This window comes from Hyperolius riggenbachi, chromosome 5 (assembly GCF_040937935.1).
Source record: "Hyperolius riggenbachi isolate aHypRig1 chromosome 5, aHypRig1.pri, whole genome shotgun sequence".
NCBI classification, from domain to species: domain Eukaryota; kingdom Metazoa; phylum Chordata; class Amphibia; order Anura; family Hyperoliidae; genus Hyperolius; species Hyperolius riggenbachi.
In genome coordinates, this window is record NC_090650.1 from 402,252,377 (window position 1) to 402,268,209 (window position 15,833).

The window sequence follows — 15,833 nt, forward strand, 5'->3', positions numbered from 1 at the left end:
AGTACACTCGAATAGCCCATTCACTATTCGAGCTATTCGAGCAAACGGCGCTATTCGAGCTCGGTACCGAGCTCGAATAGCGTCATAGCCCAGATTGATGTCATTAGAGCCAATCAGAGGGCTCCCAGGCCCTCTGACGGCAGCCAATCACAGAGGGGGACCCTGGCCAGCCCCTACCCTATAAATAGCGGCCGCCATGTTCCGTTTCTCCATGCTTGCCTGAGACTTGTACAGAGAGAGAGTTGCTCCTTTGTGCTTTGGCTTAGCAAGTGCTCTATTGTGATCATTTACCTAGCGTTTTTGCTCACCTACACCTGCCATATACACCTATATTGTTGTTAGTTAGATAGACATTGTATTTTAGTTAGTAGCTTGTGTGTTACATTAGAGACAGGCAGCTGCTGCAAGCTTACAGGTTTAGGCCTCAGGGGGGCCTTGCCTCTGTGGGCAGCTGTCCTCTGTTTATTTCTCTCATCTATACCAGTATTTCTGCTGTCCTTTACTAATAGTATTGTAGTTATACTGTACTAGGAGTAGGACACTCACTGACTGTCACTGTTTATAGGCTACTAGCTAGCTCCTGCGTGTGTGCACTCACTCACTGTCTGTGTGTACACACACTCTATTTCCTTCTGATTACTGATAGATTATTGTTAGTTAGTTGTACTTACTGTTACTACTTACTCTTACTGTACTAGGAGTCTAGGACACTCAGTCAGACAGTCACTGTGTTCATAGGCTACTAGCTCCTGCGTGCGGTCACTCACTGTCTGAGTGTACACACACCACCCACACTCCATTTCCTTCTGATCGCTGATTGATTATTGTAATTAGTTAGTTCTACTTACTGTTACTACTTACTCTTACTGTACTAGGAGTCTAGGACACTCAGTCACTGTGTGTTCATAGGCTACTAGCTCCTGCGTGCGGTCACTCACTGTCTGAGTGTACACACACCACCCACACTCCATTTCCTTCTGATCGCTGATTGATTATTGTAATTAGTTAGTTCTACTTACTGTTACTACTTACTCTTACTGTACTAGGAGTCTAGGACACTCAGTCACTGTGTTCATAGGCTACTAGCTCCTGCGTGCGGGCACTCACTGTCTGAGTGTACACACACCACCCACACTCCATTTCCTTCTGATCGCTGATTGATTATTGTAATTAGTTAGTTCTACTTACTGTTACTACTTACTCTTACTGTACTAGGAGTCTAGGACACTCAGTCACTGTGTGTTCATAGGCTACTAGCTCCTGCGTGCGGTCACTCACTGTCTGAGTGTACACACACCACCCACACTCCATTTCCTTCTGATCGCTGATTGATTATTGTAATTAGTTAGTTCTACTTACTGTTACTACTTACTCTTACTGTACTAGGAGTCTAGGACACTCAGTCACTGTGTGTTCATAGGCTACTAGCTCCTGCGTGCGGTCACTCACTGTCTGAGTGTACACACACCACCCACACTCCATTTCCTTCTGATCGCTGATTGATTATTGTAATTAGTTAGTTCTACTTACTGTTACTACTTACTCTTACTGTACTAGGAGTCTAGGACACTCAGTCACTGTGTGTTCATAGGCTACTAGCTCCTGCGTGCGGGCACTCACTGTCTGAGTGTACACACACCACCCACACTCCATTTCCTTCTGATCGCTGATTGATTATTGTAATTAGTTAGTTCTACTTACTGTTACTACTTACTCTTACTGTACTAGGAGTCTAGGACACTCAGTCACTGTGTGTTCATAGGCTACTAGCTCCTGCGTGCGGTCACTCACTGTCTGAGTGTACACACACCACCCACACTCCATTTCCTTCTGATCGCTGATTGATTATTGTAATTAGTTAGTTCTACTTACTGTTACTACTTACTCTTACTGTACTAGGAGTCTAGGACACTCAGTCACTGTGTGTTCATAGGCTACTAGCTCCTGCGTGCGGGCACTCACTGTCTGAGTGTACACACACCACCCACACTCCATTTCCTTCTGATCGCTGATTGATTATTGTAATTAGTTAGTTCTACTTACTGTTACTACTTACTCTTACTGTACTAGGAGTCTAGGACACTCAGTCACTGTGTGTTCATAGGCTACTAGCTCCTGCGTGCGGTCACTCACTGTCTGAGTGTACACACACCACCCACACTCCATTTCCTTCTGATCGCTGATTGATTATTGTAATTAGTTAGTTCTACTTACTGTTACTACTTACTCTTACTGTACTAGGAGTCTAGGACACTCAGTCACTGTGTGTTCATAGGCTACTAGCTCCTGCGTGCGGTCACTCACTGTCTGAGTGTACACACACCACCCACACTCCATTTCCTTCTGATCGCTGATTGATTATTGTAATTAGTTAGTTCTACTTACTGTTACTACTTACTCTTACTGTACTAGGAGTCTAGGACACTCAGTCACTGTGTTCATAGGCTACTAGCTCCTGCGTGCGGGCACTCACTGTCTGAGTGTACACACACCACCCACACTCCATTTCCTTCTGATCGCTGATTGATTATTGTAATTAGTTAGTTCTACTTACTGTTACTACTTACTCTTACTGTACTAGGAGTCTAGGACACTCAGTCACTGTGTGTTCATAGGCTACTAGCTCCTGCGTGCGGTCACTCACTGTCTGAGTGTACACACACCACCCACACTCCATTTCCTTCTGATCGCTGATTGATTATTGTAATTAGTTAGTTCTACTTACTGTTACTACTTACTCTTACTGTACTAGGAGTCTAGGACACTCAGTCACTGTGTGTTCATAGGCTACTAGCTCCTGCGTGCGGTCACTCACTGTCTGAGTGTACACACACCACCCACACTCCATTTCCTTCTGATCGCTGATTGATTATTGTAATTAGTTAGTTCTACTTACTGTTACTACTTACTCTTACTGTACTAGGAGTCTAGGACACTCAGTCACTGTGTGTTCATAGGCTACTAGCTCCTGCGTGCGGGCACTCACTGTCTGAGTGTACACACACCACCCACACTCCATTTCCTTCTGATCGCTGATTGATTATTGTAATTAGTTAGTTCTACTTACTGTTACTACTTACTCTTACTGTACTAGGAGTCTAGGACACTCAGTCACTGTGTGTTCATAGGCTACTAGCTCCTGCGTGCGGTCACTCACTGTCTGAGTGTACACACACCACCCACACTCCATTTCCTTCTGATCGCTGATTGATTATTGTAATTAGTTAGTTCTACTTACTGTTACTACTTACTCTTACTGTACTAGGAGTCTAGGACACTCAGTCACTGTGTGTTCATAGGCTACTAGCTCCTGCGTGCGGGCACTCACTGTCTGAGTGTACACACACCACCCACACTCCATTTCCTTCTGATCACTGATTGATTATTGTAATTAGTTAGTTCTACTTACTGTTACTACTTACTCTTACTGTACTAGGAGTCTAGGACACTCAGTCACTGTGTGTTCATAGGCTACTAGCTCCTGCGTGCGGTCACTCACTGTCTGAGTGTACACACACCACCCACACTCCATTTCCTTCTGATCGCTGATTGATTATTGTAATTAGTTAGTTCTACTTACTGTTACTACTTACTCTTACTGTACTAGGAGTCTAGGACACTCAGTCACTGTGTGTTCATAGGCTACTAGCTCCTGCGTGCGGTCACTCACTGTCTGAGTGTACACACACCACCCACACTCCATTTCCTTCTGATCGCTGATTGATTATTGTAATTAGTTAGTTCTACTTACTGTTACTACTTACTCTTACTGTACTAGGAGTCTAGGACACTCAGTCACTGTGTTCATAGGCTACTAGCTCCTGCGTGCGGGCACTCACTGTCTGAGTGTACACACACCACCCACACTCCATTTCCTTCTGATCGCTGATTGATTATTGTAATTAGTTAGTTCTACTTACTGTTACTACTTACTCTTACTGTACTAGGAGTCTAGGACACTCAGTCACTGTGTGTTCATAGGCTACTAGCTCCTGCGTGCGGTCACTCACTGTCTGAGTGTACACACACCACCCACACTCCATTTCCTTCTGATCGCTGATTGATTATTGTAATTAGTTAGTTCTACTTACTGTTACTACTTACTCTTACTGTACTAGGAGTCTAGGACACTCAGTCACTGTGTTCATAGGCTACTAGCTCCTGCGTGCGGGCACTCACTGTCTGAGTGTACACACACCACCCACACTCCATTTCCTTCTGATCGCTGATTGATTATTGTAATTAGTTAGTTCTACTTACTGTTACTACTTACTCTTACTGTACTAGGAGTCTAGGACACTCAGTCACTGTGTGTTCATAGGCTACTAGCTCCTGCGTGCGGGCACTCACTGTCTGAGTGTACACACACTAAATTTACTTGTGATTACTACTGATTATTGTAACTGCTAGTTGTACTTCCTGACTGTTACTACTTACTTACTGTACTAGGGGACACTCACTCAGTCACCTCACCAACCAACCCACTCCATTAAAGTACCCCACTTTTCACCCGCCCTTTTAAAAAACTTTTGTCTATACGCCCAAAACATTGAAGATGTCTGGAAGTGGCAGCCAGCGCGGTTTGGGCAAGGGGAAGGGCAGCAAGGGAATCAGGAGGAGAGGGAGCAGCATTGTGGCAAGCCGCGGCCGCGGGCGCGCCACCATGCACAGTTCCGCAGCAGCAGCAGCAGCGTCAGTGGCTAACATTCCTCACATAGCCACTGGCCGTGGACGCCTTGGGCGCCGCCCAGCAGGAGCATCTGCAACTCACGCTGCAGAGACACAGCAGCAGCAGCGTGTAGCACCTGCTCCCATTTTCCTCCAGCCGGGTCGGAAACGTCCCATTGAGGAAAAGGATGCAGACACTGTGGTGCAACTCATGACGGAGGATGAGCAGCCCGCCATCAGCTCTGCATCCGAGGCCTCCACCCTCACCACCACCACCACCCCTGTTCGCAGCAGCCGCCCAGCAGGGTCTGGGGAGGAGGCCAGTTCACCGTCACTCGCCGACCTGTCATTCAGCAGTCTTTTGACCCCAGGCATCATGAGTAAATTGTCTGCTGTTGTTGGCGATCTTGAGGAGGAGATGCTGATGGGCACTTTGGGGGATGAGGGATTGGACAGCAAGACTGTGGCGACAGTCAAGCAGCCCATCCATGCATCAGGAGAGGAGTTTTGGGGGTCCTCATCCCAGCAGGACATGTTTCAGGAGGGGGAGGATGATGATGACCCGGTGACAGACAGAGACTGGGTGCCACCACCTCCAGGGGATGTCGTCCTCAGCAGCTCTGAGGAGGAGGAGGAGGATGCGCTTGTGGGCCTTGCAAGGAGGCGCATCATTGCAAGCATTGGCAGCGTCCCACACCCTGCTGGTGTCTCAGGCTCAGCAGCAGCAGCATCAGCCAGTACCACCACCAGCCGCACCCAAGCCCCCCCCCCAACCACCACAGGGAGACAGGCAGCAGCGCTTCCATGCCGTAGGGGGATGTTTAAGTCACCAATCTGGCGATATTTCACCATGCCCACTGTGTACAGCAAGTACGCCACTTGCAACCACTGTCAGCGGAAGTTGAGCAGAGGTGCAGACCCCTTAAAGTTCTGCACCAGCTCGCTCATCAACCACCTTGCGGCTAAACATTTCCACCAGCATGAGGAGTTCCAGAGGCTGAAGGCATCTGGTGCTGGCAGTGGCACCACACCCATCACTGCACAGCCTTCAGCAGCAGCAACAGCAGCCACCCGCCCTCCTGCTCCTCCAGCAGCACCAGCAGGAGTGCGGAAACACACTGCTCCTCCCCCCTCTGCAACTCCTGCCGCCGACACTGAGGCCTGTTCTGGCAGCCAGTCCTCAGTGGCCTCCTCCGCTGTGTCTGCTGATTCCCGTGTCAGCAAAAGGCCACGCCAGAGCCTTTTGAGCGAGTCCTTCCAGGGGGTGGTTAGGGCTCTGCCTCCCAGCAGCCGTCGCGTGCGGCAGCTGAACGGCTTGCTGGCACGGGCCATGTGCTCCCAACTCCTGCCGTACACGCTCGTGCAGGAGGGGAGCGACATTCGTGCGCTGCTTGCTTGCGCAGCCCCAGACTGGCAGCTCCCCAGCAGACACTTTTTCTCCCGCAAGGCCATTCCTGCACTGCACCGCTTTGTGATGGCCAATGTGGAGCGAGGGCTGGAGCACGCGGTTGGTGAAAGGGTCCACGTCACCATGGACTCCTGGAGCAGCCGCTTCGGGACAGGCCGCTACCTGTCCTTCACTGTCCACTGGGTCAGCTTGGTGGAAGGGGGTGAGGATGGGAGAGCAGCAGCGGGCACAGCAGCAGCAGCAACACAGTGGGTGGTGCCACCCCGCAGGCTCAGGGGAACTGCAGCAGGTTCCTCCGATCCTCTGCCATCCTCCGGCACACCTGGCCAAACCCCCCGCCTCAGCAGCAGCGTGAAGGCCCGCCACTGCCAAGCGCTGCTGCACTTGGTCAGCCTTGGGAAGACCAAGCTGACGACAACCCATGTGTTGGCCAAACTCCAGGAGCAGGAGAGGATTTGGCTGACCCCCAGAGGCCTCAGAGTCGGAGAGGTGGTGGCCGACAATGGGGCCAATCTGGTTGCCGCAATACACAGGGGAAACCTGACCCACATCCCCTGTCTTGCCCACGTGCTGAACCTGGTGGTGCAGAAGTTCCTGCGCACCTACCAGGGGATGGGCGAACTGCTGGAAACGGCAAGGAATGTTGTGCGTCACTTCCGGCGCTCGGCTGCAGCCTGTGCGAGCCTGGAAGACGTGCAAAAGGAGCTGGATCTGCCACGCCATCGGCTGATCCTTGACGTTCCGACTCGCTGGAACTCCACCCTGGCGATGTTGGAGCGTCTGGTTGAACAGAGGCACGCTGTCAAACAGTACCTTGCCCTGGCCACTGTTTCCGCAGCTCTGAGAAGGGACAAGACCAGCAACTTCCCGTCCATCGTCCCCGATGATGACTGGAGGCACATGCAGCAGGTGTGCTTAGTGCTGGCTCCCTTCCTGCAGGCCACAAACATGGTGAGCAGGGACCATGCTATGGTCTGCGAGTGGGTGCCCCTGGTTTCTCTGCTGAACAGGGCCCTCGATGCTTTGCTGGAACAGGGAGCGGCAGCCTTGGACCAGCAGGAGCGGCAACCAGCTGCGCAGTCCACCTCTGAGGGGGAGGAGGAGGAGGACTTGGTGGAGGTCCCTGACCTGGCTGCTGATGAGGGGGATCAGCACAGCGCAGCTGAGTTGGTGCGGGGGTGGAGAGAGGATGAGGCAGCAGAGGAGGAGGATGAGGACAGCACTGACGTCGATGTGCCAGCAGACGTGGCCCGCCTCTTCCCAATGGCAGCGCACATGCTGACGTGCCTGCGCAGGGACCCCAGGGTGATCCAGATGAAGCAGAGGGAGGACATCTGGATCAGCATGATGTTGGACCCACGCCTCAAGGGGAAGTTGAGCCAGTTCCTGCCGCCTGCAGGAGGAGACCCAGCGCAACAAATAAGGAGCTTGCAGCAGGCCCTTGTTGAGCGCTTGGAGGAAGCCTTCCCCCAGCCTTCCACCCCCACTGTCCAGCAGCCAGCACAGAGGCAGCAGCAGGTGCCTGCATCCAGCAGCAGCAAGCGCCCCACAGACCTGCTTTCTCTCAGCCACGAGCTCTACAGGACTGTAGAGGCTCCGGCAGCAGTGACTAGAGAGGAGATGCATGCAGCAGCATCCTCCTCCGGTCACAGCCAGCGCCTGACCCGCATGGTGGCTGACTACATGGGGTCGTACAGCGGGCTTGACAGCGATGCCCCTGTTGATCCCATGGAGTATTGGGTCAAGCGCATGGAGATCTGGAGCGAGCTGGCGCAGTACGCCCTGGAAGTGCTGTCCTGCCCCCCTTCCAGCGTGCTGTCCGAGCGCTGCTTCAGTGCAGCTGGTGGCGTGGTCACCGAGAAACGCTCACGTCTGTCTCACAAGTCTGTGGACAGACTGACGTTTCTCAAGATGAACCAGGCGTGGGTGGAAGGCGAGTTCCTGGCCCCTGTTGTCGGCGAGAGGGGGACATGAACTGGCTGCCGGAACCATCGTTAATGAGCCTTACCACCCTTTACCACCTCCTGGCTCCTGCTCACTAAGCCAGCCTGGTTCACTTTGACTATTACGTCGCCTGCAGCCACACATTTTACACCTACAGTGGGCTGCTGTGTACTGCCCTTCTGCTGTCTGTCTGTGTTTCCCACTGCCAGGGTACACAGATGATTTACCTTCTGCTGCCACTCTGCCACCAGCTATTACGTCAAACAATAGCTGCTCGCCTACTCCTCCATTCCTCCTCCTGCTGCTGCTGTCTGTCTGTGTTTCCCACTGCCAGGGTACACAGATGATTTACCTTCTGCTGCCACTCTGCCACCAGCTATTACGTCAAACAATAGCTATATTGGTTGCAAAACCAAAAACCAAAAAACCATAAAAAAAAAAAAAAGGTTTAATTTTTCTGAGGTGCCCGGGTTGAAAACTGTGTTGTCCCAGTTGTGTATTGGACACAATGTGGGCTGCACGACCGCTGTCTGGGACCTCCTGTTGTGTTTATTTACAGCCCTGGTATCACCGCTAGGTACCAGGGCTATTATGTCACGCTGCCTACCTGCTGCCACACTCACACTGCTCCTCCATACCTCCTCCTGCTGCTGCTGCTGCTGTCTGTCTGTGTTTCCCACTGCCAGGGTACACAGATGATTTACCTTCTGCTGCCACTCTGCCACCAGCTATTACGTCAAACAATAGCTGCTCGCCTACTCCTCCATTCCTCCTCCTGCTGCGGCTGTCTGTCTGTCTGTGTTTCCCACTGCCAGGGTACACAGATGATTTACCTTCTGCTGCCACTCTGCCACCAGCTATTACGTCAAACAATAGCTATATTGGTTGCAAAACCAAAAACCAAAAAACCATAAAAAAAAAAAAAAGGTTTAATTTTTCTGAGGTGCCCGGGTTGAAAACTGTGTTGTCCCAGTTGTGTATTGGACACAATGTGGGCTGCACGACCGCTGTCTGGGACCTCCTGTTGTGTTTATTTACAGCCCTGGTATCACCGCTAGGTACCAGGGCTATTATGTCACGCTGCCTACCTGCTGCCACACTCACACTGCTCCTCCATACCTCCTCCTGCTGCTGCTGCTGCTGCTGTCTGTCTGTGTTTCCCACTGCCAGGGTACACAGATGATTTACCTTCTGCTGCCACTCTGCCACCAGCTATTACGTCAAACAATAGCTGCTCGCCTACTCCTCCATTCCTCCTCCTGCTGCTGCTGTCTGTCTGTGTTTCCCACTGCCAGGGTACACAGATGATTTACCTTCTGCTGCCACTCTGCCACCAGCTATTACGTCAAACAATAGCTATATTGGTTGCAAAACCAAAAACCAAAAAACCATAAAAAAAAAAAAAGGTTTAATTTTTCTGAGGTGCCCGGGTTGAAAACTGTGTTGTCCCAGTTGTGTATTGGACACAATGTGGGCTGCACGACCGCTGTCTGGGACCTCCTGTTGTGTTTATTTACAGCCCTGGTATCACCGCTAGGTACCAGGGCTATTATGTCACGGCGAGCTGCCTGCCTCATTGACTGCCTGCTGCCACACACTCATCCTCCTCCTCCTGCTGCTGAATTTACCTCCTGCTGTCTTTGTGTTTCCACTGCCAGGGAGCACATACAATGGCGCTTCCAACATGCGTGCGCCCACCAGCTATTTGTTACGCTCAAAAATAGATGCATTTCTTTAAAAAAAAATTGAAAAGAGAAATACGTGAAGAAGAATAAGACTATATTGAAAAGGAAGGAGAAGAAGAAGAAGAAGAAGAAGAAGAAGAAGAAGAAGAAGAAGAAGAAGAAGAAGAAGAAGAAGAAGACGATATAGAAGAAGAAGAAGAAAGATAAAGAAGAAGAAGAAGAAAGATAAAGAAGAAGAAGAACAAGTATATACAGTAACACTACTGAACAAAATTAAGGACACAACTTCTCTTTCCACATTTTTTTTTAAAGGAACATCCCCACATAATCACTTGCTGTTGTTACTTGGAAAAAAAGAGGTTTCTTGCATCATTCACCCTCAAAACAAGTGTTGGAAGCTATTTAAGGCCAATTCGAATAGTCAGCTCGAATAGTTAGCTCGAATACCGACTCGAATAGTGAGCTCGAAGTCCGAGGTCGAATCGAATAGTAAAAATTATTCGACTCGAATATTCGAATGACCTCGAATAATTTACTATTCGAATTCGACCAAACTCGAATTTTAAAAAGGGGTATTTGAGCACCACTGGCTTGAACTACTTCAGTTGTGTGTATTTGAATCTAAAATATATGAAAGTCTAATGTCTATCAGTACATTACAGAAAGTAATGAACTTTATCACAATATGCTAATTTTTTGAGAAGATCCTGTATATAAAATCGGATGTATGTATGTATGTGTGTATGTGTGTGTGTGTGTGTATGTGCCGCGATCACTCGAAAATGGCTTGACCGATTTGAATGAAACTTGGTACACAGATCCCTTACTACCTAGGATGATATGTTCTGGGGGTCTCGCGGCCCCCCTGCACACGTGGGCGGAGCTACAAACAGCAAATCAGATTTCACCCATTCAAGTCAATGGAAAAAATGTAAAAGGCTGCCATTCTCACAGTAATCAACCCAGAGTCCCTACACTTGGCACAGTTGGTCACTTGGTGACCGAGGTTACGAATCCAGGATAAGTGGGAGGAGCATAACACAGCCAATCAAATTTCAGCCATTCATTTTAAATGGGAAAATTTAAACTGCAGCCATTCTTACACTGTTAATTGCAGGGTGCCACCTAAAGCCAATCAGATTTCCTTGGTGGATAAACTGCTTCCATTCACACATTTTTTGATGACAGGAACCTGAAAGCTCACAAACTTGGTCACTGGGTGACCGGGTGTCAAGGTTACAAAAAGTGGGCGGAGCTAAAAACAACTTTTACTGGGAAATATAAACTGCAGCCATTATTACACTGTTAATGGCAGGGCTCTCAAACTTTGCACAGTTGGTCACTGCACTGGGTGAATGAGATTAAGATTTTGGAAGGTGGGTGGAGCCTAAAACAGCCAATAAAAATTCACCTTTTGATTTTCAAAGGGAATATTTAAGCTGCTACCATTCTTATACTGTTAATAGCAAATGCCTCAAACCTGATACAGTCAGTCATTGGGTGATTAGGGTTCAAATTCAGAAAGGGGGCGGAGCCACAAACAGCCATATTTGTTTATTTTTCAATGGGAATATACAAAGCATTGATATCAAGGACCCCAAAGCTGATAACTGAGTGACTGTATGTCAAGGTTAGAAAAAGTGGCCGGTGCCAACAACTAAATTTTTAACATGGCAGGCCACTGGGTGACTGGGATGAATATTCAGAAATGTGGGTGGAGCCTACAACAGCCAATCAAAATTGACCTGTTAATTTTCAAGGGAAATATTTACATTGTTACCATTCTTACACTGTTAATGGCAGAGGCCTCAAACCTGATACAGTCAGTCATTGGGTGACTGGGGTCCAAATTCACTAAAGGGGTGGAGCCACAAACAGTCAATCAGATTTGTTAGATTGATTTCAGCCGTTGTCTTATTGGCAGGGTTCTCAAACTTGACACAGTTGGTCACTGGGTGACTGGGACTAATATTCAGGAAAGTGGGTGGAGCCTACATCAGCCAATCAAAATTCACCTTTTGATTTTCAAGGGGAATATTTACATTGCTGACATTCATACACTCTTAATGGCAGAGGCCTCAAATCTGGTACAGTCAGTCACTAGGAGATTGGGGTGTAAATTCTGAAGGGAGCGGGCCAAATACAGCCAATCAGATTTGTTTAATTTAAATGGTAAAATGCAACTTATTTATGCCAAGGACCCCAAAGCTCATAAATTTGGTCATTGAGTGACTGTATGTTAAGGTTAGAAATAGTGGGCGGAGCCAAAAACAACTAACTTTTTACATTGGAAAATATAAACTGCAGCTTTTCTTACACTGTTAATAGCAGGGTTCTCAAACTTCACACAGTTGGTCACTGGGTGACTGGGATTAATATTTGGAAAAGTAGGTGGAGCCTACAAGATCCAATCAAAATTCACCTATTGATTTTCAAGGGGAATATTGAAGCGGCAGCCATTCTTACACTGTTAATGACAGAGGCCTCAAACATGCTACAGTCGGTCGTTAAGTGTCTGGGATTCAAATTCAGTAAAGGGGCAGAGCCAGACACAGCCAATCAGATTTATTTGCTGGATAAACTGCTTCCATTAGCAGAATTTTAATGCCAGGAACCCAAAAGCTCACAAACTTGGTCATTGAGTGACTGTGTCAAGGTTACAAAAAGTGGGTGGAGTTAAAAACAGATTTTTCTGGGAAATTGTAAACTGCAGCCCTTCTTCACTGTTAATGGCAGGGTTCTCAAACTTTGCACAGCTGGTTACTGGGTGACTGGGCTTAATATTCAGAAAGGTGGGTGGAGCCTAAAAATGCCAATCAAAAATCACATATCGCTTTTCAAGGAGAATATTAAAATTGCTGCCATTCTTGCACCGTTAATGGCACAAGCCTCAAACCTGGTACAGTTGGTCATTGGGTCACTGGGGTTCAAATTCAGAAAAGGGGACAGAGCCACAAACAGTCAATCAGATTTGTTTAATTTCATTGGAAAGTACAAATTATCGATGCCAAGGACCCCAAAGCTCACAAAATTGGTCATGGAGTGACTGTGTGTCTAGGTTACAAAAAGTGGCCGGAACCAAAACCAAATTTCACTGGGAAAATATAAACTGCAGCCATTCTTACACTGTTAATGGCAGGGTTCTCAAACTTTGCCCAGATGGTCACTGGGTGACTGAGATTAATATTCAGGGAAGTGGGTGGAGCCTATAATAGCCAATCAAAATTCACCTGTTGATTTTCAAGGGGAATATTTAAATTGCTGCCATTTTTACACTGGTAATAGCAGATGCTTCAAACCTGCTACCGTTGATCGGTGACTGGGGTTCAAATGCTGAAGAGGGGGTGAAGCCACAAAGAGCCAACCTGATTTGGTTCATTTCATGGGAATATACAAATTGATGCCAAGGACCCCAAAGCTCACAAACTTGGTCGTTGAGTGTTTGTGTGTTAGGGTTAGAAAGTGGGCGGAGCCAACACCACTCAAATACATACCCGGGCAACGCCGGGTCATCAGTGGGTGAAGACAAATACAAATTTCACTGGGAAAATGTAAACTGCAGCCATTCTTACACTGTTAATGGCAGGGTTCTCAAACTTTGCACAGTTGGTCACTGGGTGACTGAGATTAATATTCAGAAAAGTGGGTGGAGCCTACAAAAGTGAATCAAGCTTCACCTATTGCTTTTCTAGGGGAATATTTAATGGCTACCATTCTTGCACTGTTAATGTCACAGGCCTCAAGCCTGGTACTGGGGTTCAAATTCAGAAAAGGGGGTGGAGCCACAAACAGCCCATCACATTTTTTTATTTCAATGCAAATTATTGATACCAAACACCGCAAAGCTCACAAACTTGGTCATTGAGTAATTGTGTGTTAGGGCTAGAAAAAATGGGCGGAGCCAACACCAGCCAAATACATACCCGGGCAACGCCGGGCAATCAGCTAGTTGTTAATAATTGCAGCTAGCAGAAGTCATTCACATAAAGTTACAATGAAAAAAAAAAGATTGTAGGCTACAACTCAGCACACAAGTGTCCCCCCCCTCCCCCGCCCTTTTCTGCCCACCAACAGAGCTTTCTGTTGGTGAGCTCTGATTGCTGCTGCCATGTTTGTTTATTTCTTTTATTTGTTTATTTATTTATTTAAGCAATTTGACCATTTTTTTGTATTTATTTTTTTCCCTTGCCCACCAGCCAATAACAGCGGTTGGCTGTCATAGGCATCAGCCTTTGAGAGCCGATTGCTCTTGTGCCTCCCCAGAGGACAGCGCTGCCATAGATCAGTGCTGTACAATGTAAATAGACGGCGGTTTCGTAGTCTAAAAGTGTCCTGGTGGCGAGTCACTGGGAGACTGACGACGGAGCGCGGTCCTGGGGGACCCGCTGTGTTCATGCCAATTGGCGTGAGGCGGTCGGCAAAAGGTTAAAGTCACAGTATAAAATAAATAAATAAATAAATAAAATGTGTTTTTTTAATGAACGTTTAACCCCTATCAAACTAATTATCTCCCTGTGTACTTGGCCTTATGATTCGTAGAAACCCGTAATGGCTGCCATGCCATAGCGATCGGATGCGATCACTATGGTGACAGCTCAGGGATCCAACGCTGTATAGATGATTCAAAGTGTTGTTGCCTAGCAATGCATCTATACAGCTCTGGGGTACCCAAACTGTGCCCTAGCAATCACATTCATACTGAAATCTATTGGAAATCTGTTCCTAGTAAAAAATGTTCCTAAACACATCAGATAGATCAGAAATATATCTAATGATCTATCTGCTGCTAATCTAACGCGTGTATGGCCACCTAAAGAGTTTCACTTACCTGGGGCTTCTACCAGCCCCCTGCACCCACCCTGTGCCCGCTCCAGGACAAACTGATCTGTCGGTCCCCCGCATCGAGTCTTTTTTGTTTTGGCTGATTGGCCAGTCAATGGCCACTGCGCCTCCTCGATCACGCTCCTGTCGCCGGGGACATTTTTTTTGTACTGTGCATGCGCAGGATGATCCCGGTGGTGGGAGCATGATTGAGTATGCGTGCGGCCAGGGTTTAGAGGCTATTCCATCACGCCTCTTCCCCCACCGACTGGCGCTGTAACACTGACATGGTCTTATGGATGCCATGTCATGCCATGTGATTGGAACTGGGAAGCCATGTCGGGATTACATCCCCGCTGGGATGGAGGAAGAGGAAGCCAATCCAGCTGTCTGGAGAGGTATCTATAAAAGCTCCCTGCCACCTCCTCTGCATGCCCTCCCTAGCCTCAGCATCAGCCAAATAAAGTTTTACTTTATTTGGCTGCTAAAGGACTACTGGAGGGGGGTCGGGGGAAAAAGAGTTGAACTTACCTGGGGCTTCTAATGGTCCCCCACAGACATCCTGTACCCGCGCGGCCACTCACCGATGCTCCGGCCCCGCCTCCGGTTCACTTCTGGAATTTCAGACGTCACTAGGAGTGTATTGCGCAGACCCAGTACGGTCTGCGTCTGCGCAGTACGCTCCTGGTGACATCAGGGGAAGCGAGGACACGGCAGCGCAGGCACAGTGGTTTTCCGACTGTAAAGTCGGAAATTCCAGATGTCTCCCAGAGGCGGGGCCGGAGCATCGGGGAGTGGCTGCGCGGGCACAGGATGTCTGCGGGGGACCATTAGAAGCCACAGATAAGTTCAGCTCATTTTACCCCGATGCCCCTACAGTACTCCTTTAAACCTGAACTCAGAACTTCCTCTCTGCTCTGAGGGCTTGTTTTGCGCTTTTTTTGAGCGCCGACGACTTTGAAAAATGCCCTAAAATACCTTGTGCCATGAATCCTTTCATCTGCTTTCCGTTCACAAAAGCAGAGCCTGTACCATTTTTAGGGTGATTTTGCTACAATGTAACGTATAGGAAAAGCGTAAAACGCTCACAAATCGCTTTGTGTGGCGATTGCTTTCGCGATTTTAAGAATAAACACTTTGTATTTATTCTTTTCCGGGTCAAAGAGTTCACTTCCTGACTTGCGTCAGGGAGTGAATTAAAGAATCGCTCCGCAAAAGCACTTTAGAGACGCAGTAGAAAAAACGATGCGCATAAAATCGCAAAATGCTGAGGTTTGGGATTTCGAGTTTAGATGTGAACAAAGACT

At 48.3% G+C, this 15,833-nt stretch overlaps 1 protein-coding gene across 1 annotated transcript in view; it reads left to right on the forward strand.

Annotated features, from left to right (window-relative positions):
- LOC137519142 (fibrocystin-L-like) overlaps positions 1 to 15,833 on the forward strand; it is a 249,726-nt gene that overhangs the window by 120,939 nt on the left and 112,954 nt on the right. The gene's annotated exons all lie outside the window — the stretch shown is intronic.